Source organism: Acomys minous, assembly GCF_964271855.1.
Source record: "Acomys minous genome assembly, chromosome: 12".
NCBI lineage: Eukaryota > Metazoa > Chordata > Mammalia > Rodentia > Muridae > Acomys > Acomys minous.
Window position 1 is genome coordinate 20,832,587 of NC_140493.1, and position 27,249 is coordinate 20,859,835.

Consider the following 27,249-nt stretch of genomic DNA (forward strand, 5'->3'; position numbering starts at 1 on the left):
TGGCCTGAGGGTCACTAAAGGAATGCAGGAGAGCAAGGGTGCATGTGTCCATGGAGCCACACTTCCAACCTGACAGACATCTCAGACCATGTGGCATCAAGTCTCGGTGACACAGATGGGCCTCTGCTTGTCTCCTGTCCCCTCTTTTGGTTTTGGGGTTTGTTTTGTTGCTGTTGTTGTTGTTGTTTTGTTTTGTTTTTGTTTTTTGGACAGGGTTTCTCTGTGTAGCCTTGGCTGTCCTGGACTCACTTTGTAGACCAGGCTGGCCTTGAACTCACAGAGATCCGCCTGCCTCTGCCTCCCCTGAGTGCTGGGATTAAAAGCGTGCAGTATTGAACCTCTCTTAAATTGTTCTTTGTCCGGGCTTAGCTTTTTAATGAGACCAACGATTGTGAGGCTGAGGTTAGAGGTTTAATGCAAGTTTGAGGGCAGCCCAGACCATGTAGAGCTCTAGGTTAACCTGGGAAACAAAACAGGATCCTAGCCAAGCTTAGAGCTTTCTCTCTCTCTCTCTCTCTCTCTCTCTCTCTCTCTCTCTCTCTCTCTCTTTGAGACAGGGTCTCTCTGTGTAGCCTTGGCTGTCCTGGACTCACTTTGTAGACCAGGCTGGCCTTGAACTCACAGCGATCCGCCTGCCTCTGCCTCCCAAGTGCCGGGATTAAAGGCGTGCGCCACCACACCAGTGCTGCCTAGCAACCACAGAGAGCTGGGTCTATCCCCTCGCTACATCAACTGTGTAGTGGTGTCTCCCTCACTGCATACCAGATTCCAGTCGCCCCTGGGATTTCTAAGAACATGCTTTAAAAAACATAACAGGTAGCTGGAGAGATGGCTCAGTGATACAGACTTGAGTTTCCTAGAACCCATAATAGGCAGTGGACAAAATCACAGCCCTCTTCTGGTCTCTGCAAGCACCCACCAATCCCCCACCCCAACTCCCACAGCATACACTCACACAGATAGAGAAGATAGACAGACATGCATAAATAGAAATAAAATAAATCTTTAAAATAACAACAAATGGGGGAGGGAGGGCTGTGGCACATGCCTTTAATCCCAGCACTCAGGAGACAGAGGCAGTCAGAGCTATGTAAGTTCCAGGCCAACCTGGTCTACAGAGCTAGTTCCAGCTCAGCTAGATTTCTGTCACACAAAGAAGCCCTGTCTCACTTGACGAGGTAGCACACGCTTTTAATCTCAGCACTTGGGAGGCAGAGGCAGTCAGATTTCTGTGAGTTCAAAAGTGAATCCAGGACAACTAAGGCTACACAGAAAGACCCTGTCTCGAAAAACCAAAAAAATAAAAAATAAAAAATAAAAAAATAATAATAAATAAATAAATAAATAAATAAATAAAAGAAAGAAAGAAAAAGAAACCCTGTCTCAAAAACACCAAATAAATCAAAACAACAACAAAATTATTAAAACAAACAAACAAAAAACAAAAACAAAACAAATGGGCTGAAGAGGTGGGTTAGCGGTTAAGAACACTGTTTGCCCTTCCAGAGGTCATGAGTTCAATTCCCAGCACCCACATGGGAGCTCACAACCATCTCTAACTGTGGTCCCTCTTCGGTGTGCAGATATATGCAGTTACAACTCCTATATACATAAAATAAATAAATAGGTTTTTTTGTTTGTTTGTTTGTTTTTGAGACAGGGTTTCTCTGTGTAGCCTTGGCTGTCCCGGACTCACTCTGTAGACGAGGCTGGCCTCGAACTCACAACGATCCGCCTGCCTCCGCCTCCCGAGTGCTGGGATTAAAGGCGTGCGCCACCACGCCCGGCCCATAAATAGGTTTTTAAACCACAGCAAACAAGCAAAAAAGGGAGAGCAGGGCTACACAGCTAGAAACAACAAAGAGATCCGGCCTCAGCTGCCTAGAAGGGAGGAGCGATACCTGAAGTTGTCCTCTGGTCTCCTCACCCTGGCCTAAGTTAAGCAGGCTTTGGTGCTCAACACCAGTGCAGTACACACTCAGGGGTAGAGGCCCGTGAACACACAAAGAGCCAGCTGATGCCTTACTTATACCCCTGGGGGTAGCAGAGCAGGCTGGTGGCAAAGAATATACTTAGCACATACAATACCCTGGCCAAAGGTTCAGTCCCCAGTAGCAAAACAAGTTAACAAAATGTTTGTTTCCCTGTGAGCCTGTCCTGGTGGCACACGCCTGTAATCCCAGTACTCAGGGAGGCAGAGGCAGGTGGATCTCTGTGAGTTCTAGGCCAACCTGGTCTACAAAAGCAAGTCTAGAACAACCAAAGCTGCACACAGAAGAAACCCTGTCTAGAAAAACTTATTAAGAATAATGTTTTCCTGTTTTTGTTGTGTTGGAGACCATATAAGTTTGAACACAGATTTAAATGACTTAAGGATCACATACATTAGAGGTGGAATTGCTCAGCTACAGGATGCGAACATATTGTTTTTCTAGATAATACCAAACTTGAGTATTTATGAATTTAAGACACAGAAAATGGCCCATGAGTTACCGTTATCAAATTTCTTTCTTTCTTTTTTGTTTTTGTGAGACAAGATCCCTATTGTGTAGCTCTGGCTATCCTGGAATTCATTTATAGACTAGAAGCTGTCCTCAAACTCAAGAGATTCACCTGCCTCTTTCTCCAGAGTGCTGGGATTAAAGACACTTACATCCAGCCCAATGTTGTCATATTATTTGGGGGTGGGGGGTAGGGGGGCGGTGGGCATGTCAAGACAGAGTTTCTCTGTATAGCCTTGGCTGTCCTGGACTTGCTTTGAAGACTAGGCTGGCCTTGAACTCACAGAGAGCCCCCTGCCTCTCTGCCTCCCTGTGGAGTGCTGGGATAAAAGGCGAATACCACTTAGTCCTGCTGTCAAATTCCTTTCTTTTAACCATTCTGAAGAACGGGGACTGGTGCTTTCCTGTGATTTTAGTTTCTGTTTTTTGCTTTGTTTTTTGTTTGTTTGTTTTTTTTTTGTTTTTGTTTTGTTTTTTTGAGACAGGGTTTCTCTGTGCAGCCTTGGCTGTCCTGGACACACTTTGTACACCAGGCTGGCCTCGGAACTCACAGCCATCTGCCTGCCTCTGCCTCCCAAGTGCTGGGTTTAAAGGCGTGCGCCACCACGCCTGGCCTTAGTTGCTGTTTTTGTTACTTCTGTGTATGTTTATGTTTTGTGTTTGTTTGTTTAACAGAAGGACTCTTGCATCTCTGACTGCAATATGTAGCCCCCACTATTCTGAAATTTACTCTGTAGACCAGGCTGCCTGCAAACTCACAGAAACCCGCTTGTTCTTGCTCCGAAGGGCTGGGACTAAAGGCCTGTGCTACAAGCCGGGTGTGGTGACGCCCACCTTTAATCCCAGCACTCAGGAGGCAGAGGCAGGTGCATTGGTGTGAGTTCGAGGCCAGCCTGGTCTGCAAAGCGAGTCCAGGACAGCCAAGGCTACACAGAGAAACTCTATCTTAAAAAAAACCAAAAATCACCAAAATAAAACAAAACAAAACAAAGGCATGTGCTACCAATGCCCAGCCAGGAGGCTGAGAAAAGACGAGAAATTAGACAAAATGGACCCATGAAAACATTGTCTGAGGGACTGGCTTCCTCCCCAGCTACCTGCTTTTTTATCATCTCCCAACACGAGACGTCTGATTATGAGTTCTCTAAAGCTTGCATCAGGGAGCTGAGTCTTCAACAAATGAGCTTCTTATCCAAACCGTAACAGCGTAAGGACAGTGCAGGGATGATCAGAGGGACATTGTTTTTTCATCCAAGCATCTGGGAGGCAGGGGCAGACGGATCTCTGAATTCAAGGCCAAAATGATATACTAAGTTCCTGACCAGCCAGGCCAGCAAGGACTGCACGGCACTTTAAGTGCCCAGTGACTGAGGACCAGTTAAGCACAGATGAAGCACAGGAAATAAGATTCCATATTAAAAATTTTACAAAGTGAGCCAGGCGTGGTGGCGCATGCCTTTAATCCCAGCACTCGGGAGGCAGAGGCAGGCGGATCACTGTGAGTTCGAGGCCAGCCTGGTCTACAAAGTGAGTCCAGGACAGTCAAGGCTACACAGAGAAACCCTGTCTCGAAAAACCAAAAAAATTAAAAAAAATTTTACAAAGTGAAATTACAACCCGGCATGATGGCACAGGCTTTTAATCCCAGCACTCTGGAGGCAGAGACAGGTGGATTGCTGTGAGTTCAAGGCCAGCCTGGTCTACAAAGCGAGTCCAGGACAGCCAAGGCTACACAGAGAAACCCTGTCTCAAAAAACAAAACAAAACAAAAAAATCCCTGGTTGCTCTGAAACTCTCTTCGTAGACCAGGCTGGCCTCAAACTCACAGAGATCCACCTGCTTCTGTCTCCAGAGTGCTAGGATTAAAGGCAATGCCACCATGCCAGGCCTCCCTTTAGTTTTTCAAGACAGGGTTCTCTGTATAGTCCTGGCTGTCCTGGAACTCAGTCTGTAAACCAGGCTATCCTGGAACTCATAGAAATCTGCCTGTCTCTGCCTCCCAAGTGCTGGGATTATAGGCATGTGCCACTATGCCCAGCTTTGGGGTTGTTGTTGTTGTTGTTGTTGTTTTGTTTGTTTTTCAAGACAGGGTTTCTCTGTGTAGCCTTGGCTGTCCTGAACCAGCTTTGTGGACCAGGCTGGACTTGAACTCACAGTGCCACCACATCCGGCCTTTTATTGGTTTTCCAAGACAGGGCTTCTTTGTGTGTAGCCTTGACTGTCCTAGACCAGGCTGGGCTCAAACTCACAGAAATCCTCCTGCCTCTGTCTCCCCAAGTGCTGGGATTACTAGTGTGTACCACCTCTCCCTGGTTTTTTTGTTTGTTTGTTTTTTGTTTTTCCCTCCCTTTCTTTCTTTTTTGGTTTATTGAAATAGGGTTTCTCTCAGTAGTCCTAGCTGTCCTGGAACTCTATCTATAAACAGGCTGGCCTAGATCTCAGATATCCACTTGTCTCTGTCTCCTGAGTGCTGGATTTAAAGATGTGCATCACCAGGTGCTGGAGAGATGGTTCAGTGGTTAAGAGCACTGGCTGTTCTTTGAGAAGTCCTGAGTTCAGTTCCCAGCAGCCACATGGTGGCTCACAACCATCTATACAGAGATCAGATGCCCTCTTCTAGCATGCAGGTGTACATGCAGATAGAACATTCATATATATAAAATAAAGAAATAAATCTTAGATGGGCGTGGTGGCACACGCCTTTAATCCTAGCATCTGGGAGGCAGAGGCAGGCAGATCGCTGTGAGTTCAAGGCCAGCCTGGTCTACAAAGCGTGTCCAGAAAAGCCAGGGCTACACAGAGAAACCCTGTCTCGAAAAACAAACAAACAAAACAAAACAAACAAAAAAAAAAAGAAATAAATGTTAAAAAATAAAAATAAAAAAGATGTGCACCACCACTGCCCAGCTGAATTCTTATTAAAGGCCAGGTAGTGCTAAGGTCGGAAGGTACAGTGCTGAACAAAACAGAAAACATGCATATAGGGAGCCATACACTGAGCACGTGACAAACACAATGACAGGACACCCAGAGGAACAGGTAGCAGGGACATCCGGTGGTCTTGTAGGTAGGCAGGAGGCCTAAGATTTACTTGTAGTGGTCTTGGGGGCAACCTGAAAGAAAAGAGAGAACCAACCAGTGAGGTGGTTTGTTTGGTCTGTTTTTTTGTTTGTTTTTTGGACATGGTCTCTCTGTGTAGCCTTGGCTGTCCTAGACTCGCTTTGTAGACCAGGATGGCCTCGAACTCACAGCGATCCGCCTGCCTCTGCCTCCTGAGTGCTGGGATTAAATATGAGCTCCACCACACCTGGCAGCGAGGTGGCTTTTAATTAATTATTTATTTATTTATTATTATTATTATTTTTTTTAATGGTTTAGAGAAACGTTGTCATTTCATGGTAAAGCATAGCACACTCCAGCACTGGGACTGGCATGGAGTCAGAGCAGCAGGGACGGCTGGGTGACCCCATGGAGCCTCACATGGGGAAGAGGATGAGGAAGGCAACCATCAAACAGCAGAGCCCCATGGCCTCAGGCAGGGCAAAGCCCAGGATGGCATAGGAGAAGAGCTGCAGCTCGAGAGACGGGTTCCTGGCATAGCCAATAATCAAGCTACCAAACACTGTCCCAACGCCAGCCCCTGATCCAGCCACACCAACTGTGGCAGCCCCAGCACCAATAAACTTGGCTGCTGTGTCAATGTCCCGGGAAATAACACTGGAATTCCCGTCTGGCCCCCTGGAGAGGGGAGCTGCCGCAGGAAGGCTGTTTAGATGGGGCCTCTGGTCTCCTCAGGAGGGAGGAAGACACGGGCCTGATTAGACCCCTGGTACAGGAGCAGATCGGAACTGGAGAAACCAGCGGTGCCTTGGTAGTCTGCATTTTCCAATCTCCCAGCTTTAGCCCTTGGTCTCAGCATTCAGCTCCCTCACCCACGTGTCCCGTGAGGTGGTTTTAAAGGAAGAGAAGCTCCAGTGGAGGAAACATTTTTGGAGGGAAGAGAGTAAAGACCATTTGAGGAACTGAAAGAAATTCTGTGCAGCCGGAAGTAGACATGAGCAGAGCTTTAGAAGAAGCCGTGAGAGAAGGCAGGTGTAATGCGGAGAAAGCGCTGAAAAGGACAGGCCCGGTTGCGTCTGGTGTTGCATGCCTGTAATCCCAAACCGTGGGCGGCAGACACAGAGTGCCATGAGTTTGAGAGGAGGCTGGGCTATCCTGTGAGTTCTAGGCCAGTTTGTGCTACAGAGTGAGACTGTCTCAAGGGGAAAACATCAATTAAGAAGCTTCTGCTTGTGGCCGGGCGTGGTGGCGCACGCCTTTAATCCCAGCACTCGGGAGGCAGAGTTGGGCGGATCGCTGTGAGTTCGAGGCCAGCCTGGTCTACAAAGTGAGTCTAGAACAGCCAAGGCTACAAAGAGACCCTGACTCGAAAAACAAAAACAAAACAAAAAAAAAAAAAAAAAGAAGCTTCTGCTTGTGGTGGCGCACACCTCTAATCCCAGCACTCGGGAGGCAGAGGCAGGAAGATCACTGTGAGTTCAAGGCCAGCCTGGTCTACAAAGCGAGTCCAGGACAGCCAGGACTACACAGAGAAACCCTGTCTTGAAAAACTTCAAAACAAAACAAAACAAAACCGGGGGGGGGGGGGGGTTTGTTGTTGTTGTTGTTGTTGAGACAGGGTTTCTCTGTGTACCCCTGGCTGTCCTGGAACTTGCTCTGTAGACCAGGTCTGCCTCTACCTCCTGAGTGTGCTCCACAGGCTGTTAAAAAAAAAAAAAGCAACCTCTATGTACAGCGTCTATGTCGATTTGTGTAGGAATGGCACCAGAGGCTTATATATTGGAACGCTTGGTCGTTAGGAAGGGGTGCTACTTGATAGGGTTAGGAGACGTGGCCCTGCTGAAGGAAGAAAAATAAAATATACAAAACCTAAAATGAACCTGGTGAGACAGTTCAGGGGATGAAGGTGCCCGTCACCAAATCTTAGGACCCGAGTTCAAGCCTCAGGACCCAGGGTAGAGGAGGGCACAGTTGTTCTCCAACCTCCAGTCTCACACCACACAGCTTGTGCCTACATGCTTTCACACACACACACACACACACACACACACACACACACACACACACAGGTTGGGGGAAGGTCTGATGTGTTTTGATGCTAATTACTGCTTACTTTCCTGTGACTTACCTTTTGTTTAACAAAAAGCCATCCCACCTGGGCAGGGCAAAGGAGATAGGTGGGGCTAGGAGAGAGAGGAATTCTGGGAAGAAGAAAGACGGCCAGGTGGAGAAAGGAGACCTGAAGTGAAGAGAGGAAGGCCGCCACGGGTTAGATGGAGGAGAAGCACATGGCTGGTGTGGATGGAGAATCCAGCCCAAATGAAGAACATGAGCAGATATAAGGGATTGTGGATGGGAGGTGGCTTGATAGAAGTTACTAGAAGCAGATGGCATGGGATTGAGGCAGGGATCCCATGCCTGCCCCACTATGGGGGGTAGTTTAGAGGACTGATATCTGCCCTGCCCCAGGTTAACTATGGCTAGTTTAAAATGTAACAAGTGTCTGTGTCTTGATTGATTGCTAGCCAGGCCTACTGATAATACATGTCATTTTAAAAATAATACATACACAAACACACATACACACAAACACACACACAAAATAATAGATAGATGGATGGATGGATAGATTTTTAAAATGGGGTTGACCAGAGAGACGGCTCAGTAATTAAGAGAACTATTGGTAGAGGAGGAGCCCAGAACTCACATCTGTAAGTTTCCATCTGTCTGTAACTCCAGCTTCACGTGATATTTAAATGCTTCCTTTGAGGGCTGGAGAGATGGCCCAGAGGTTAAGGGCACTGATTGTTCCTCCAGAGGTCCTGAGTTCAATTCCCAGCAACCACATGGTGGCTCACAACCATTTATAATGTGATCTGATGCCCTCTTCTGACCTGCAGGTGTATGTGCAGCCAGAGCACTGCATACATATTAATAAATAAGTATTTTTTTTAAAAATGCTTCCTTTGAGCCAGGCGTGGTGGCACATGCCTTTAATCCCAGCACTCGAGAGGCAGAGGAAGGCGGATTGTTGTAAATTCGAGGCCAGTCTGGTCTACAAAGTGAGTCCAGGATAGCCAAGGCTACACAGAGAAACCCTGTGTTGAAAAACCAAAAAAAAAAAAAAAAAAAAAAAAAAAAAAGAAGAAAGAGAAAAAAAGAAAAGAAAAGAAAGAGTTACATAAATAAATAAATAGATAAATAAATCCTTCCTTTTTGACATCTGGACCCTTGCATCTACACATACATATACATCCATAAGTAAAATAAAATATGTTTAAAAGATTATTTTTGTTTTATATATATCAATACTTCACCTACACGTGTGTGTGTTTGTGTGTGTGTGTGTGTGTGTGTGTGTGTGTGTGTGTGTGTGTGTGTGTATGCAATACTTCTAGGGTCCACAGACAATTATGAGTAGCCATGTGGTTCTGGGAGCTAAACCCAGGTCTTCTGCAAAGTCTTTTGAAAAACAACGGGCTTCACAGGCTCAAATATTTGAATGCTTGGTCCTTAGGGACTGGTACTACTTGACCATGGTTAGGGATGGCCTTGCTGGAGCTGATGTGTTCCTGTAGGAGGAAGTGTGTCACTGGGGCTTTGGAGCTTCCGTGCGTCACGTAGTCCTGGTGTCTCTCTCTTCCTGCTGCCTGAGGATCCAGATCTAGAGCTCTCAGCGCCTTCTCCAGCACCATGGCTGCCTGCAGGCCGCCATGCTTCCCCGCCATGATGACGCTAGACTGAACCTCTGAACCTGTAAGCCAGTCCCAATTAAATGCTTTCCTTTATAAGAGTTGCTGGGGGCTGGAGAGATGGCTCAGAGGTTAAGGGCACTGACTGCTCCTCCAAAGGTCCTGAGTTCAATTCCCAGCAACCACATGGTGGCTCACAACCATCTATAATGTGATATAATGTCCTCTTCTGGTGTGCAGGTGTACATGCAGCCAGAGCACTGTATACATAATAAATAAATAAATATTAAAAAAAAAAAAGAGTTGCTGTGGTCATGAAGTCTCTTCACGGCAGTAGAACAGTGACTGAGACAACCTCTGGGTCATTTTTATAGTCCCAAATAATAAATCTCTAAAAAATAAAAAATCCGAGCAGGGCAGTGGTGGCCCACGCTCTTAAACCCAGCACTAGGGAGCAGAGGCAGACAGATCTTTGAGTTCAAGGCCAGCCTGGTCTACCCAGTCAGTTCCAGGACAGCCTGGACTACACAGAGAAACCCTGTCTCCAAAAACCAAACCAAAAATTTCCACACGTTTATGCTTTGTTGTTGTTGTTGTTGTTTTTGTTTTTTGAGACAGGGTTTCTCTTTGTAGCCTTGGCTGTCCTGGACTTGCTCTGTAGACCCAGCTAGCCTCAAATTCACAGTGATCTGCCTGCCTCTGCCTCCTGGGTGCTAGAATTAAAGGTGTGCACCACCACTGTGCCTGGCAAGGTTATGCATTTTTATTTTTATTTTTATTCTTTTGGTTTTTCGAGACAGACATGGACTTGCTTTGTAGACCAGGCTGGCCTCCAAATCACAGCTATCCACCTGCTGTGGTAGTACATTTTAACCTTAGTATTTAGGAGGCAAGGCAGGTGGATCTCTCTAAGTTTGAGGCCAGCCTGGTCCACAGAATGAGTTCCAGGACAGTCATAGCTACACAGAGAAACCCTGTCTCCAGAAACCAAATTAAACCAAACCAAACAAAAACAACAACAACAACAACAACAACAAAAACCCTACACCTTTGGATGTGTCTGTGCCCAAAGATCCAGATAAGACAAGCTAAGAAGGGGAGGACTCATCCAGAATGTGAGTGACCCCATGGTGCAGGTGGAGCAGTGGTCCTCCTTCCCTCCTCCCTCTTCCTCTCCTTCACCGCCTCCTCCCTCTGCTTTCCCGCCTCCCCCATCCTCCCTCCCATCTCCTCTCTCCTCCCCTCCCATCCCCACCTCCTGCTACCAATTATGTTACCCGATCAGCTTTACAACACCCTCGCAACCACAGTGAATGAAACCACAAGGCAACATCAGTCTTTGTTCCCTTTCCAGCGGGGGGCATCTCACTGTAGAGATAAACAAGCACCCACAAAGCCCAGAGAGCACAGACAGACCAGACCCTATGCTTGTCCTCATGGGACTTAGTGGCAAGAGTTCTCAGTGTGCAAAGAACTAGCCATATGTGCTAGGTAGGGTTGGCTGTGGGTTTTTTTGTTTTTGTTTTGTTTCCTTCTGTCAACTTGACTCCAGCTAGAGAGATCTGGAAGAGGCAATGTCAACTGAGAAAATGCCTCCCTAGGAATGACTCTTAGGCGAGCCTGTGGAACATTTTTTCTTCATTAATTATTGTTGTGGGAATGGCCAGCCATTGTAGGAGGAGCACTGGGTTGTATAAAAATCAAACCTGCCGGGCATGGCTATGCTGCTGGCCTGTAATCCCAACACTTGCGAGGCAGAGGCAGGTGGGTCACTGTGAGTTTGAGGCCAGCCTGGTCTACAAAGTGAGTCCAGGATAGCCAGGGGTACACAGAGAAACCCTGTCTGGGGGAGGGGAGGAGGGGGGAACCCTCCCAAAATAAAAAAGGAGGGAAGAAAGAAAGAAAGACTGACCAGGGAGATCAAGGCAACAAGCAGGTTCCTCTGTTGTCTCTGTTCCAGGCGCCCTGACTTCCCTTCATGAAGGACTATAAGCTGTAAAGTGAATTAAACCCTTTCCTCCCCAGAGTGTTCTTGATCATGGTCTTTATCACAGCAGTAAAACCCTAAGATCCCTTGCAAGCCTGAAGAAGCCCTGAGTTCAATCCCCAGAAACCACTTAAGGTAAAAGGAGAGAAATGACTCTACAAAGCTGTTCCCTGCCCTCCACATATACATCATGTACACACATGATAATAATAAAACCAGAAAAGAAAGGTTGGCCAGCGTGGTGGCGCACACTGTTAATCCCAGCATTTGGGAGGCAGAGGCAGGTGGATCGCTGTGAGTTCAAGGCCAGCCTGGTCTACAAAGTGAGTCCAAGACAGCCAAGGCCACACAGAGAGAAACTCTGTCTTGGGGGGGGGGGAGAAAGAAAGAAAAGAAAAGAAAGTAGGTTGGGCGCAGGGTGCTTGGGAAACAGCACTGAGAGGAGTCTGAGGAACCAGCAGGGGCAGTTTCCTTAATGGATGAACAATTAGCGTCAGAGGATTTAGGCGCAGGTGACTGGAGGCAGAGGGGCAGCGTGTGGAAAAGACATGTTTCGAAGTTAGCAGGGTTCCTACCGAGGTGCTTGTGTGGAGGAAGAAAATAGAGGCCGGCGTGATAACCCACAGTTAATCCTAGCCTTAAAGGCCTATATTTGTGACTGTGAGGCCAGCCTAGGCTACATGGTGAGATCCTGTCTCAAAATAAATAAATAAATAAATAAATAAATAAATAAAATAAAAAAGTCACAAGCCAGGCACGATAGTGCACACCTTTAATCCCTGCACTCTGGAGGCAGAGGCAGATGGATCTCTGCAAGTTCAAGGCCAGGTGGTCTACAGAGTCCAGGACAGCCAAGGCTACACAGAGAAACCCTGTCTTGAACCCTACCCCCACCCTGGGGGAAAAAGGTTACAATTAAGCCCTTAAAAACCTTCCCGCCTTCCAGCCCTCAAGCCTGCACAGCAAATACTTCACCCACTGGACTCTCTCTCCAGCCCTTCCCTTTCGTATTTCTGCGTCTCACTAAAGCCCAAAACTCCCGGCAATCTTGCCTCAGCTTCCCTGTTGACGCGATTACAGAAGTGAGCGCCGCGCCTCGCCTGATTTCAAACTCCCGAGCCTCCCATTTGCGCCTGCTGAGGGTTAGGACTATAGGCCCGTGCCACCACACCCACTCAACCCCTGCTCTCAAACCACAGGGATCCAAGACAGAGTTTATGACACGAATCCGGCTGTCTAGAGCAGGTACATTTCTGGTTTAGGTCCTTAACGGCCTGCCTCCAGGGAGAAACAGTAGTGTAGGAATCTAGGAACGGAGTGAGATGGAGCAAACAGAAGCCTGAGAAAAGAAAAGTGAAACCCGATCCCAGTAACATCACCTAACCTTTGAACCTTGATTATGTGGGGGCAGTTTCAGCAAACAGAAGACCTGGATTTACAGCCCCTGGGGAGACCAAGGAAAGAAGGGGTGTCTCTATGTAGCCTAGGCTCCCCTCATACTCAATGAGTCTCATCCCTTTTTTTTTTTTTTTTTGCTTTTTTGAGACAGGGTTTCTCTGTGTAGCCTTGGCTGTCCTGGACTCACTTTGTAGACCAGGCTGGCCCCGAACTCACAGCGATCCGCCTGCCTCTGCCTCCTGAGTGCTGAGATTAAAGGCCTGTGCCACCACACCCAGCTTCCTTACCCTCTCTAGCATAGGTTTTCCCACTGTTGGAAAAGAAGATTGTTGGTGTTGCACAAAGAAATGAAAGAGCCGAGCGTGGTGGCACACGCCTTTCTTTAATCGCACGCTGCCAGTTCGAGGCCAGCCTGATCTATAAAGGGAGTCTAGGACAGCCAAGGCTACACAGAAAAAGGAAGAAAGGAAGGAAGGAAGGAAAGAAGGAAGGAAGGAAGAAAGAAAAAGAAAGAAGAAATGAAAGTAACCTGGCAAGGCAATTTCTTTTCTTTTTTGGGGGACAGTGGGGGGCAACCTATTCCCAGCTATCAGGCACACTGGGTACTAGTTTCACTTAGATTTTTGTTATTGTTTTAAAAAAAACGATGTCTTTGGCTGTCCTGGAACTCTTTATAGACTGGGCTGGCCTCGAACTCACAGAGGTCCACCTAACTCTGCCTCCCTGAGTGCTGGGGTTAAAGGTGAGCACTGTCACCACCTGGCTTAGCTTAGCTTTTATCCTAAGGCAGGAAGAAGCTGTGTCTCCTCCCGTTGGCAGGAGCTTCATCTCACAATCTTTCCTACTGTGTAAAGTGCTTGCTTCACACACATAAGGTCTTCAGCTCAGATCTCCAGCACACACATAAAAGCCAGGCAAGGCAGCATGTATCTGTCATCCCAACACTGGGGGCACAAAGACAGGCAGATTTGGGGGCTCACTGGGCAGTCAGTGCAGCTGAAACTGCAAGCTAGGTCAGTGGTCCTCAACCTTCCTAAGCTAAAACCCTTTAGTACAATTCATGTTGCTGCGGTGACTCTAGCCATAAAATTATTTTCTTTCTTTTGTTCTTTCTTTTTTGGTCTTTTGAGATAGGGTTTCTCTGTGTAGCCTTGGCTGGCCTCGAACTCACAGTGATCCGCCTGCCTCTGTTTCCAGAGTGTGGGGATTACAGGCATGCACCACCATGCCCAGCACTATAAAATTATTTTCATTGCTACTTCATAGCTGTAATTTTTCTATTTTTATAAATTGTAATGTAAATATCTGTCCTGAGGGAAAAAAAAAAGCAACAACAAATGAACCAGGCATGGTGGTGCCCACCTTTAAACCCCAGCACTCAGGGAGGCAGAGGCAGGCAGATCACTGTGAGTTGGAGGACAGCCTGGTCTACAAAGCAAGTCCAGGACAGGCAAGGCTAACAGAAAAAAAAAAAGAAAGAAAGAAAGAAAGAAAGAAAGAAAGAAAGAAAGAAAGAAAGAAACAACAACAAAACCAACCAAACAACGAAAAACCTTTTTCTACAGAAAGAACAGGTCACAAGTGCTAAGGGAACTGAGTGAGCTGAGGTTGTCAGAATGACACAGGGACTATTTCCCGCAGGCCTGCACCTTTAACAACAACAACAACAACAATAAAAAAGAGCAGTGAATCCAGCTGAAATCTTCCACAGAAGGAGGGATAGGAAAGTTAAAGGACACAGTAAAAGAGAATTTTCTCATGTCTCTTACACCAGCGACAGTCTCGGCTCTTCTGCAGATGTCCTCAGTGACGTGAGGACCGCCGGGCTTCCACTCATCAGCAGATTCACAGGAGCAGTCTCAATGGCCGCGAGGGTCAGCTTCCCAGGAGAGCAGTCCTGTAGCGCCTGTAAGCTGCCTAGAGCAGGGGGAAAAAATGCTTAAACGGCCCTGGTTCCTCAGATAACTAGCTGTTTTACTTCTCTGGACTTCCACTTAAAGGAATATTAAATAAAACCTACTTCAAACTCTTCCCACAGGTTTGTTAGCAAGAGTTAGAAGAGGAGCTGCCCATAAGCCATTTAGATAGGGTCTGGAGCACATAAGGTCCCACTGCTGAAATGTTCCCGGGTAGGAAATGTAGCTTGGTTTGGTAGGATGCTTCCCTAGCATATAAAAGGCAAGCCCTGAAGCTGGGGGTGGTGGTGCACATCTTTGATGCCAGCACTCGGGGGCAGGGAGGCAGAGGCAGGCGGATCGCTGTGAGTTCAAGGCCAGCCTGGTCTACAAAGTGAGAGTGAGCCTAGGACAGCCAAGGCTACACTGAGAGGAAACCTGTCTTGAAAAATTAAAAAATAAAAAAAATTTAAAAATTAAAAATTAAATTAAATTAAATTAAAAAGAAGAAGAAGAAGAAGAAGAAGAAGAAGAAGAGGAGGAGGAGGAGGAGGAGGAGGAGGAGGAGGAGCACCAGAGGTCCAAAGTCATCATTTATATAGTGAATTTGAGGCCAGCCTGTACCACTTGAAACCTAATCTAAAAATAAAAATAAAAAAGAGTTGTAACGGTCCCTTCCTGTCTGTCTCAGCGTTTGTTCAGATGCGTGTCTGCCTGTCTCTTCTTGAATGACAACTAGGTAAAGTCACAGGGGAAAGAGAGAGGAGCAGGGTTTTCCTGTTTGGAGACAGGGTCTCCTATATAGCGTAGGTTGACCTCCAACTCACTGTGTTGGCGGGCCTCCAACTGTTTTTTAAATTTTTGTTTTGATTTTTCTTTTTTGGTTTTACGAGACTGGGTTTCTCTGTGTAGCCTTGGCTGTCCTGGACTCACTTTGTAGACCAATGTGGTCCGCTGTGATTTCGAGGCCAACCTGGTCTACAAAGTGAGTTCCAGGACACCCCAGGGCTACACAGAGAAACCTTGTCTGAGGTGGTGGTGTGGTGGGGAGGGGGAGGGGAGAGAGCGGGGCGGGGGGCGGGGGGCGGGGTGGGATATGGAATTGGCAATGTGTTTGCACCTATCACCCTGAGAGGAACAACTGCACAGGGGCCATTCCTTGTCAAGTCCCTTACAGAGGACCTGCTAAACCTTGAGAAGCTGTGACCCGGCGGGCAACAGCTGGGTCATAAATCACTAGCGACACCAGCAGATCTGCTCAGCATGATCTGGGCCCCTCCTTGGAGTGGGGGCGGGGAACAAGCGGAGCCTGCCGAGCCTCCGGAGCCGGGCTCCTCCCCTGGCAACGTTACCCTTTACATTCAAGCCAGGGGTGGCTTTGCATTTGGTTTTGGATCTTTGGATCCTTACTGCGAAAATGTTTTCTTCAACAAACGGGTCTGTAGCCGGCACAACAGAGCAAAATAGTGTTAGCGGTAGGCTAGAAGATGGCGTTGGGGGGGGGGGGTCTGCAATAAAGTCACTCCTTGGTATGCTATGGGGTCAGGGAGACCAGCAAGCCCTCTCATATGTCCATCTGGCTAGCGCCCTCCTGAGAAAGCTAATGCAAGCCGGAAGCAACTAATCGGACAGAGTCCGCTAATGTTCAAACCACACGCTCTCAGCTAGGAGCCCGGAGCCCGGGCCAGCACACTGGCCAGCCACATCCCACAGTCTTCAGTCGCTAAGGAAACTGGATCCAGGATGACTAGTAAATTCAGGCCCAGGGTATGTTCTCTGCAGGACACTGGGAGGCTGAGTTTTTCTTTTATCTGATGAGAGGGTGGGTTCCAGGCCATTTGTGTTGCTCTTGTTTGATTTACGTAGAAAAGTCAATTTTGTTTTGTTTTGTTTTCCCAGACTGGGTTTCTCTGTGTAGCCTTGGCTGTCCTGTAAGTCTCTTTGTAGACCAGGCTGGCCACGAACTCACAGAGACCCTCCTGCTTCTGTCTCTCGGGTACTGGGATTACAGGCGCGAGCCACCATGCCTGGCTCTGATTTTTTTCTTTTTTTCTACCAATATATTCACAAAGGCAAATAAAGGCAGATAGAGTAGAAAACAAAGGTATAAGTCTACACTCAGACTGTGTGTGCCAGTGATTCCAGCCCTTGGGAAGTGGAGGCAGGAGAATCAGGAGTTTAAAGTCCTCCTCGGCTATGGAGTGAGGAGAAGCCAGCCTGAGCTCAAAGAAAAGCACAATTTAAGGTGTAGTCGTAGGACAGTTTGCTAACTTGGTTTTAGTTTATAGCCCAGGCTGACCCCCAGTTCAAATGTTCCTTTTCCTCTTCCTCCCTAGTGCTAGAATTACAGACTTTGTACATTTTTTTTCATCAATTAAAAAATTTACAGTTTGCAGGGCATGGTGGCGTATGCCTTTAATACCAGCACCTGGGAGGCAGATGCAAGCAGATTGATGTGAGTTCAAGGCCTGCCTGGTCTACAAAGTAAGTCCAGGACAGCCAAGGCTATATGGACCCCCTTGTCTTGGGGGGTAAAAAGATTACAGTTGAAGGCTGGAATGACGGCTCAGTGGTTAAGAGCATTGGCTGCTCTTCCAGAGGACCTGAGTTCAGTTCCCAACACCCACATAGTAGCTCACAACTCTCTGTAACTCCAGTTCCAGGGAATCTGATACCTTCACAGACACACGTGCAGGCACAACACCAAAGCACATAAAAGAAAAAGAAATTGTTAAAAAAAAAATGTGAAGTTGTACCATGTCTTTATTTATACTGTGCATCTATGTACCCGTAGGTCTCCATGCAGTCATGCCACAGTGCACACTGGAGGTGAGAGGGTGGAAAGAAAGCACAGTCGTTAAGAACTGAGAGGGCTTGGGTTACTTGTCCAACACCTACACGGAACTTTCTGGAACTCTAGTCTATACCATCTCCCAGCCTCTGAAGGACCAGGCACACATGTGCTGCACAGACTACAAGCAGGCAAGACACTGAAATACACAAAACAATGAAATTTTGTCTTAATTTGTTTTGTTTTGATTTTTGTTTTTGTTTTTTGAGACAGGCTCTCTCTGTGTAGCTTTGGCTATCCTGAACTCACTTTTCAGACCAGGCTGGCCTCAAACTCACAGAGATCCACCTGCCTCTGCCTCACCCCCAACTAGGATTAAATGTGTGTGCTTAATTTAAAAGTAAATATTGAGACAGGTTCAGTGGCGCATATCTATAATCCCAGCACCCAGAGAGGCAAAGAGAGGCTGATCATTGTGAGTTCCAGGCCAGCCTGGTCTACAAAGCAAGCCCAGGACAGCCAGGTCTATAAGAGAAAACCTGTCTCAGAAAAAAAAAAAAAATAGAGAAAGAGAAAAAGAAGAGAAAAACCAACCAACCAAAGAAATAGATAAATAAAGATATTTGTTGGGTGTAGTGATGCAAGGCTTTAATCCCAGCACTCAGGAGGCAGAGGCAGAGGCAGATGGATTTTTCTCAGTTCAAGGCCAGCCTAGTCTACAAAGTGAGTCAAGGACACACCTAGGGCTTCACAAAGAGAAACCTGTCTCTGAAAAATAAACTTAAAAAAAAAAAAGGGCGAGCTGAAGAGATGGCTCAGAGGTTAAGATCACTGGCTGTTCTTCCACAGGTCCTGAGTTCAGTTCCCAGTAACTGTATGGTGGCTTACAACCATCTATAATGTGATCGAGTACCCTATTCTGGTGTGCAGGTGTACTTGGAGGAAGAACATTATATACATAATAATAAATGAAATTTTATTTCATAATTTCATTATTTCATAATAAATCTTAAAAAAAAAAAAAGGTAATTTTCATCTAGATATGGTGTCAGATACCTGTAATCCCAGCAATGGGAGGCAGAGGCAGGTGGATCTCTATGAGTTCAAGGTCAGCCTGGCCTACAAAGCAAGTCCAGGACAACCAAGGCTACACAAAAAAACTGTCTCGAAAAAAAAAAAAAAAAAAAAAAAAAAAAAGAAGCCCTGTCTCAAAAAACCAATAAATAAATAAACAATAAATAATAAAAAAAAAAGTGTGTATTAGTATTCATGGTGTACAAAGTGTTATTTTGATAAGTGAACACTTTGTGTATCCCTCTGACTTTCTAATTTCTATTTATTTATTTATTGAGTCAAGGCCTTCCTATATGTACAGGCTAATTTTATCTCAACTTGACACAGCCAGAGTCATCAAAGAGGAGGAAAATTCAGTTGAAAATGCCTCTATAAGACTGGGCTGTAGTGGCGCACACCTTTAATCCCAGCACTTGGGAGGTGAGTTCGAGGCCAGCCTGGTCTACAAAGTGAGTCCAGGACAGCCAAGGCTACACAGAGAGACCCTATCTTGAAAAACCAAAAAAAAAAAAAAAAAAAAAAAGACTGGGCTGTAACTACAAGAAGAATATCAAGGCCAGCAGATCTGGACCAGGATGGGGGTGGGGGGGGGTAGGGGAGGCAGGGGGCGGGGCTGCACAAACTGCTGTACCATGCAAGGACAATGCATGCGGTAAAACTAGACCTCCTGTTCAGATCTAGCCAAGGCACGGCTCATTCTCCACACTTGTAGGGAGAGCAGGCACTGCCTCTGACATGAACACTGGTGCCCCCTATTTGACTTGGTGAGGAGGCCTGGTGGCACTCAGAGCAAGGGTAAGCAGGCTATCTGGATGAGACCTGATAGGCTGTGATCATACGGTTGGGGAGGAGGTCCCCTTCTGTCACAGGCCTAGGGGAGAGGAATAGGGTGAAAGAGGGAGGGAGGGGGAACAGGAAGATACAAGTGAGGAGATAACAATCATCGGGATGTGATCTGAATAAATTATTTAAAAAAGAAAATAAGGCCGGGTGTGGTGGCGCACGCCTTTAATCCCAGCACTCGGGAGGCTGAGGCAGGCGGATCGCTGTGAGTTTGAGGCCATCCTGGTCTACAAAGTGAGTCCAGGATGGCCTAGGCTACACAGAGAAACTCTGTCTCGAAAAACCAAAAATAAATAAATAAATAAATAAGAAAATAAAGTCAGGCATGGTAGCACAGGCCTTTAATCCCAGCACTTGGGAGGCAGAGAAAGGCGGATCGCAGTGAGTTCAAGGCCAGCTTGGCCTACAAAGCGAGTCCAGGACAGCCAAGGCTAACACAGAGAGACTCTATCTTTAAAAAACAAACAAACAAACAAACAACAACAACAAAAAACCCACTGGGCTGTGGTAGCCGGGCATGGTGGCAAACACCTGTGATCCCACAACACTGCAGGCAGAGGCAGGCAGGTTACTATGAGTTCAGGACAGCCAAGGCTGCACAGAAGAACCTCATTCAAAAAACAGACGAACAAACAAAGAAAGGTTGGGCCTGTAGGTAAGCCTGTAGGGCATCTTCTTAGTCAGGGATTCATAGAGGAGGGCCCAGTCCGTTGTGGGTGGTGCCATCCCTGAGCTGATGGTCTTGGGTCTGTAATAAAGCAGGCTGAGCAAGCTATGGGCAGCAAGCCAGTAAGCAGTACCCCTGCCTCTGGGTTCCTGCCCTGCCTTCCTTCAATGATGGATTATGATTGGAAGTGTAAGCCACATAAACCCTCTGTTCCCCAACTTGCGTTTGGTCATGAAGTCTCATGATAGTAATAGTAACTAAAACAGTATATTACTACGCCCAGCTTTTTTTAAAAACAGGATCTCAGGCAGGGCAGTGGTGGTGCATACTTTAAATCCCAGCACTTGGGAGGAAGAGGCCGGTGAATCTCTGTGGGTTCCAGGCCAGCCTAGTTTACAAAGTGAGTACAAGAGAAACCCTGGCTCAAAAACAAAACAAAACAAAACAAAAACAGGCTCTCACTAGCCCAGGCTAGACCTGAACTCCATATCACCAAAGATGACCCAGAGATATTAACTTTCCTACCTTTATCTCCCAGGTACTGTGAGATAATGGGCCAGAATCATCCCTCCCAAGCTTGGAGGTTTTATTATGTTTATTTATTTGTATTTTGTGTGTGGTATGTTGTGGATGCCAAAGGACAGCCTGTAGGGGTCAGTTCTCTACTTGCACCATGGGGACCTCAGGCACTGAACTTAGATTGCCTGCGTTGTTGGCAAATGACATCACCAGCTTCACCCTCTTGCTAGCCTCTTGCTTTTGTGAGTCTCGTTATGCAGCCCTGACTGGCCTAGAAATCAGTACATAGGTGAAGTTGGCCTCCATCTTGGGATGATCCAAGTGGTCCAAGAGGATGGATTCAGTGTCCAGGGCTGGAAGTACAGCCAGACACTCCCATAACAGGGGGTTTTTCTTTCTCTTTTGGAGGCAGGGTTGCCTGTACCTCAGGCTGGGATTGAATTCAGTAAGTATCCAGGAGGACCTTAAATTCCCCAGCCCACTACCTCTACCTCCCAAGTGCAGGGATAACAAGCTTGTATCACTTTCTTTTCTTTTCTTCTTTTTTTATTTTTTATTTTTTACTTTTTTTGGTTTTTTAAAGACAGGGTTTCTCTGTGTAACAGCCCTGGCTGTTCTGGACTGGCTTTGTAGACCAAGCTGGCCTCAAACTCAGAGATTCGCCTGCCTTTGCCTCCCAAGTGCTGGGATTAAAGGTGTGTGCCACGACCTCTGGCTTCTTACTTTTCTTTAAACTGTCTTAGAATTTTTCTTTTCTTTTCTTCTTGTTTTGTTTTTGAGACAGGGTTTCTCTGTGTAGCCCTGGCTATCCTGGAACTTATTCTGTAGACCAGGCTGGCCTTGAACTCATAGAGATCCATCTGCTTCTGCCTCCCAAGTGCTGGGATTAAAGGTGTGTGCCACCAACTGTTTGGCTAAGCCCTCAATTTTTTAAATAAAACTTACATGGGGGTGGGGCTAGAGAGATGGCTCAGCGGCTGAGAGCGCTGGCTACTCTTCCAGAGGACCCAGGTTCAATTCCCAGGACCCACATGGCAGCTTCTAACTGTCAGGAACTCCAGTTACAGGGGACTCAATACTTGCACACAGGCAAAACAGCAGTGCACATAAAATAAAAGTACATAGATCATTTTTTAAAAACTTAAATAGGGGCTAGAAAGATAGGTCACTGGTTATAAGCACTTACTACTCTATCCAAAGACTATAGTTCAGGTCCTAGCACCCAAATTAGGAACCAGGCATACCTGTAATATAGAAACATACATGTAGAGAAAACCGCACATGAAATGAATACACCTGTTTTAACATTTTAAATTAGTGCGCTGGAGAGATAGTTCAGTGGTTAGGAATACTGACTGCTCTTCCAAAGGATCCGGGTTCAATTCCCAACACCTACATGGCAGCTCATAACTGTCTGTAACTTCAAGATCAGACACCCTCACACAGACATACATGTAGGCAAACCACCAATGCACATAAAATAAAAAAGTAAATTATTTTGTAAAAATTTTAATTAGCCAGGCATAGCAGCACATGCCTTAATCCCATCACTCAGGAGGCGGGTCCATAGAGTAAGTTCCAGGACTATGCAGAGAAATCCTGTCTAGAAAAACAATAAAACAAATAAGCCCACAAACAAACTAATTAGTTAAACAAACACGTAAGGGTCAGGAATTCAAGGCCAGCCTGGGGTATGTAAGGCCCTGTTTTAGCTGGCACACACCTTTAATTCCAACACTCAGGAGGCAGCGGCAGGCGGATCTCCGTGATTCAAAGCCAGCCAGGTCTACAAAGCCAGTCCAAGACAGCCAAGGCTATACAAAGAAACCCTGCCTGAAAAATGCAAAAAAAGAAAAAGGCCCTGTTTTACTTATAAAAGAAGTAGAATATATATTTATATAATATACAATGATATAATCATATGTATAATTATATAATTTATAGTATGTTCTGTACAATTAATTAAAAATAGTGCCTATTGTCTCTCACCTCCTGGGAACCAGGCCTTGTGAGGAGTAAGCATAGGACAGGCTGGAATGTCAGTTCTGCTCTTTCACGTAGTAACCCAAGGAGCAACACATTGCAACTTTGCCTTTCTGAGTCTCAACTGCAACGGTTGGGTAGCATTCTGCTGAGGTAGAAAAAAATGGCGTCCTGTAATAAGCAGTTCTCTAATCGGTAGCTTTCATCTACTCTATGGCTGTATAATTTTGATTAGAAAACCCTTCAGTTTCTGTGCGTGTATGTAGTACCACGATTTGAACCTCATGCCTTAACTAGTTGTGGTGGTGCACGCTTTTAATCCCAGCACTTGGGAGGCAGGGGCAGGAGGATCTCTGTGAGTTCAAGGCTACCCTGGTCTACAAAGGGAGTCCAGGAAAGCTAGGACTATTACACAGAGAAACCCTGTCTCAAAAAACCAGCCAACCAACCAGCCAACCAACCAACCAAACAAACAAACAAAAATGAACCTTAGGCTTTGCACAGGCTGGACAAATGCTTCAACCCCAACACTATTTGTTTTTATTTTTTATTTTTTGGTTTTTCGAGACAGGGTTTCTTTGTGTAGCCTTAGCTGTCCTGGACTCGCTCTGAAGACCAGGATGGCCTCGAACTCACAGCGATCCGCCAGCCTCTGCCTCCTGAGTGTTGAGATTAAAGGTGTGCGCCACCACAGCCCGGCTGTTTTGATTCTTACTCTGTAACTCGTGCTGGTTTTGAACTTGCTATGTAGCCAAGAATTAGTTCCTTTCTTGAAAGGAACTAAACTGTTTCTGAGGGCTGAACTCGGGTTGTCAGGCTTGGTGGCAATTGCCGTTACCCACGGAGCCATCCTCTCTCTGGCTCAGGCAAAGACGGTCTTTAATGCCTGATCCTCCTGCCTCCACCCTTAAACTTCTGGCATCACAGCTGTATGTAAGCCACTATGCCCAACAAACCATGGTTATCTTTTAGTTAAATACTTAAGCCTTCGTGCCCAGCGTGGTGGCACACGTCTTTAATCCCAGCACTCGGGAGGCAGAGGCAGGTAGATTGCTGTGAGTTCGGGGCCAGCCTGGTCTACAGAGCAAGTCCAGGACAGCCAACGCTACACAAAGAGACACTGTCTCAAAAAATGGAAAAACAAAACAAAACAAAAACTTAGGGTTTCATGACGTGTGCCTTTAACTTCAGCACTTGGGAGGCAGAGGAAGGCAGGTCTCTGAGTTCTAGGCCAGTAAATAACCCAGCTTTAGTCCAACCAAGAGTCCATAGCAACACATTGTCTCGTAAATAAATAAATAATTAAATACTTATTTACTTACATGGACATTATAAATTTTGTGTCAAACCTTAACTTCAAAGAAATATCCTTGAAGTATTCATAAATACTCAGTCATTGTAATCAAAGTGCTTGCTTTGTGACATATGGCATAAGCCTCTGAAGGTGTGTGATACACACATATGCATCATAATAGACCACCATTGAGAAAACTCTAAAGGGCAGTGAGCAAACATGGAGTCACACTAGATAGGGCACCAACGACAGCTCAAACCAGTGACTCCGTTTCAGTCGCCCTTAGAGGGCCAGTGTCTCTACTGAGCTTAAATTAGCACTGGTGGGAACTTACTTATAGGAGCATGGGTGACCCTGAAACAGCCACAAAGTCCCACTACAGCATGGATGACACAAACTATCAAGAGCTGCACAGATGGAATTCTCTCTTTAGTCTGCATTCTGCTCCATATGTATTCCAGTACTTTCTTGGAAAAATGGCTTTCGTTTATCTATGTGTGTGTGTGTGCATGCGTATGCATACGTGTGTGTGTGTATGTGTGTGTGTGTGTGTGTGTGTGTGTGTGTGTGTGTGTGTGTGTGTGCCCATGCATTGAAGTCAGAAAACAGCTTTCGTTTTGTTTTGTTTTTTGGTTTTGGGGTTTTTTGTTTTGTTTTGTTTTTTGAGACAGGGTTTCTCTGTGTAGCCTTGGCTGTCCTGGACTCACTTTGTAGACCAGGCTGGCCTCGAACTCACAGCGATCCCTCTGCCTCCCAAGTGCTGGGATTATAGGCATGCGCCAAGACAGCTTTTAGGAGTCACTTCTCTCTTACCTCTATGTAGACGCTGGGGATGAAAGCTAGGCGAGCAGCCTTGGTGACAAGCCCCTTCACCTGCTCACCGGTTTCTCACAATTCCTCTGGCACCGTCTGAGGCCATGTACAGCTGGGATAGAATTACACACCGCTGGTCAGCGAGCACAGGAAGGACTAGTTGGAGCCTTAGGTGAGAGTCGAGCGTTTCCGTCCATGAAGAAACATCAGCAGGTCTCCTCTTGTGACTCCCTCGGCTCATCACAAGCGATTGCCTGAGATGGTAAAGTCCATGCTGTGCCCTGACAGCGTGCCACAGTCACCTGCCCTGGCTGTCTTCCCATCTGATGATTTAGAAGTGCTAGAGAACTGTATCACTGGAGTCACTGCAGGAGAAGGGTTTCATATGGGGCCAGGGCAGACCCCCCCCAACCCTATGATTACAATGACTGAATTTATTTATTTATTTATTTTAATTTTTTTGGTTTTTTTGAGACAGGGTCTCTCTGTGTAGTCCCGGCTGTCCCAGCCTCGCTTTATAGATCAAGCTGGCCTCGAATTTACAGCTATCTGCCTGCCTCTGCCTCAATGAGTGCTGGGATTAAAGGTGTGCACCACCACGCCCGGCTTCAGTGACTGAATATTTATGAATGGCAGAGCTTGCTGTGTATAACCTTGCTTCAGTCCCCAGACCTCCCACCACGTCCCAAAACAAAAAGTTAACATCACTAAGCGGATAGGCACTTCTTAGTATAACTTCTCAGTATCTACATAAGAAGCCAGGGCAGGGGCTGAGCACATGGCTGAGGACACGGCCACCCAGATGAAGTATGTGCAAGGCAACTGTGAAGACCAGAATCCCAGGCATGGTGGCCAACCTACAAACCTTAGCATTCAAGTGGCAGAGAAGGGAGGCAGGGGCAGGCTGACTAGCTGAATTGGTGAGCTCCTGGCTCAGTGAGGGACCCTGAGAGAGAGAGAGAGAGAGAGAGAGAGAGAGAGAGAGAGAGAGAGAGAGACAGAGACAGAGAGAGACAGAGACAGAGACAGAGACAGAGACAGAGACAGACAGACAGAGACAGACAGACAGATACACAGACACACAGACACACAGACACACAGACACACAGACAAAGACCAAGCCATGACTGAGATGCTATCATCACTCACCCTATCAACCTGGAGTCACCATGTCCTCTGTGTGTGTCTAACCGTCTGGGTCCCAACATGTATGTGTGGCTTGGAAGAAGTTTGCCAAATACTTGCTTCACCAATAAAGAAAGGGGAAGATACTCAACATGAACTTGTAGCCTCCACATGCATGCACACACACATGTACACACACCTGTAAACATGCACACCAACACTCACACATGTATGCAAGGAGGAGCAGAGGGGAGGAGGAAGAGAAAAGAAGAGAGCCGTGGGCCGAGATTGTGTTCCCGGAACTTAGAAGGCAGAGGAAGAGGACTGTCTAAGATCATCCTGGTCTACTTGGCCAGCTTCAGGCTAGCTAGTGCTGTCCATAGAGAGATGTGTAGCGGCAACAGGCCAGTAATCCCAGCACTTGAGAGGTCCAGGGCCAGCCTGGGTTGCATAACAAGACCCTCATCTCAGAAACACAAACAGAAATCTTCCCGGAGATGTACTCTGGTGTCATGTTCAACATTGCTTGAATAAAAAGTTTCAAACATCCCAGCTGACGGGTCAGAACCAGCTGAGCATCACTGCCTCCTCCCAGCATCCTGGTACCTCCCCCCCCCCTTGCACCATGCCTCCTGTTGCTGTGATAAAATGCTCTGACAATAGCAAACTAAGGGAGAGAGGGCTTATTGTAGCTCACGGTTCAGGATGCAAGTCCATCAAGGCAGGGACGTTAAGGCAGCAGGTCCTCGAAGCGGCTGGTCCTGCCCTTGCATCACCAATCAGAAGAGATCGATGCATTAAGCTGCTTACCTCCCCTGTTCCATGCATGCAGCCCGCAATGCGCTGCCCGGGCTATAATCCAGCGCACAGTCAAGACGGACCCTCCCACATTGATTAATGTAATCAAGGTAATCCCGCACAGGCCCACCCAGAGGCCCAACTCCCAGGTGATTCTAGAGCCTGTCATGTTGTCAACACCAACCGTCACATTTCACCTCGCTGTTACCATGACAACAGAGCCCCTTCTACCAGTATTTCAGAACTGCCCTCCTGACTGAGAAGCTGCCATCAATTGTCAGATCGACTTGTAGTCATCTTCTGTCTCTGTGTGTCCTTTATTTTTTCCCACCAAAGACAGGCTTTCTCTGTGTAGCCCTGGCTGTCCTGGAACTCACTCTGTAGACTAGGTTGGCCTCAAACTCAGAAATCCACCTGCCTCTGCCTCCCGAGTGCAGGGATTAAAGACGTGCGTCACCACCCACCCATCTCTCTCTCTCTGGGTTTTACTATTTGGGTCCCAAAAATGTGGCATTGAGGTTTCCCAAATATTTTTTTTTCCTTTTTATTTTTTTTCCCAAGCCAGGCTTTCTTTGTGTATCCCTGTCTGCCCTGGAACTCACCCTCTAGAAGAACTCAAGAGATGCACTTGCTTCTACCTCCCGAGTGCTGGGATTGAAGGTGTGCACCACCACTGCCCGGCTATCAAATGCTTTCTTTACCAGTCTGAAGGAAAAGGAGCATACAGAAAAACTGATGGAGCTTCAGAGTGTGAGCTGGCAGAATCAGGAACCAGACTGTGCGCCCTGGGAGAGCTGCTGTGTGCAAAG

At 46.8% G+C, this 27,249-nt stretch overlaps 1 long non-coding RNA gene and 1 pseudogene across 2 annotated transcripts; both read right to left on the bottom strand.

Moving 5' to 3' along the window:
- Nucleotides 1-5,125: 5,125 nt before the first annotated feature.
- LOC311578551 lies at nucleotides 5,126-27,249 on the bottom strand. The gene is made up of 5 exons (XR_014772887.1): nucleotides 27,043-27,249; nucleotides 24,518-24,771; nucleotides 22,417-22,558; nucleotides 14,408-14,555; nucleotides 5,126-5,614 (listed from the first exon to the last, which is right to left on the bottom strand). It is a non-coding gene; the product is annotated as an uncharacterized lncRNA (long non-coding RNA).
- On the bottom strand, nucleotides 5,875-6,437 carry LOC311578966 (ATP synthase F(0) complex subunit C1, mitochondrial-like; annotated as a pseudogene). The gene has a single exon. The product of its transcript is annotated as an ATP synthase F(0) complex subunit C1, mitochondrial-like (transcript).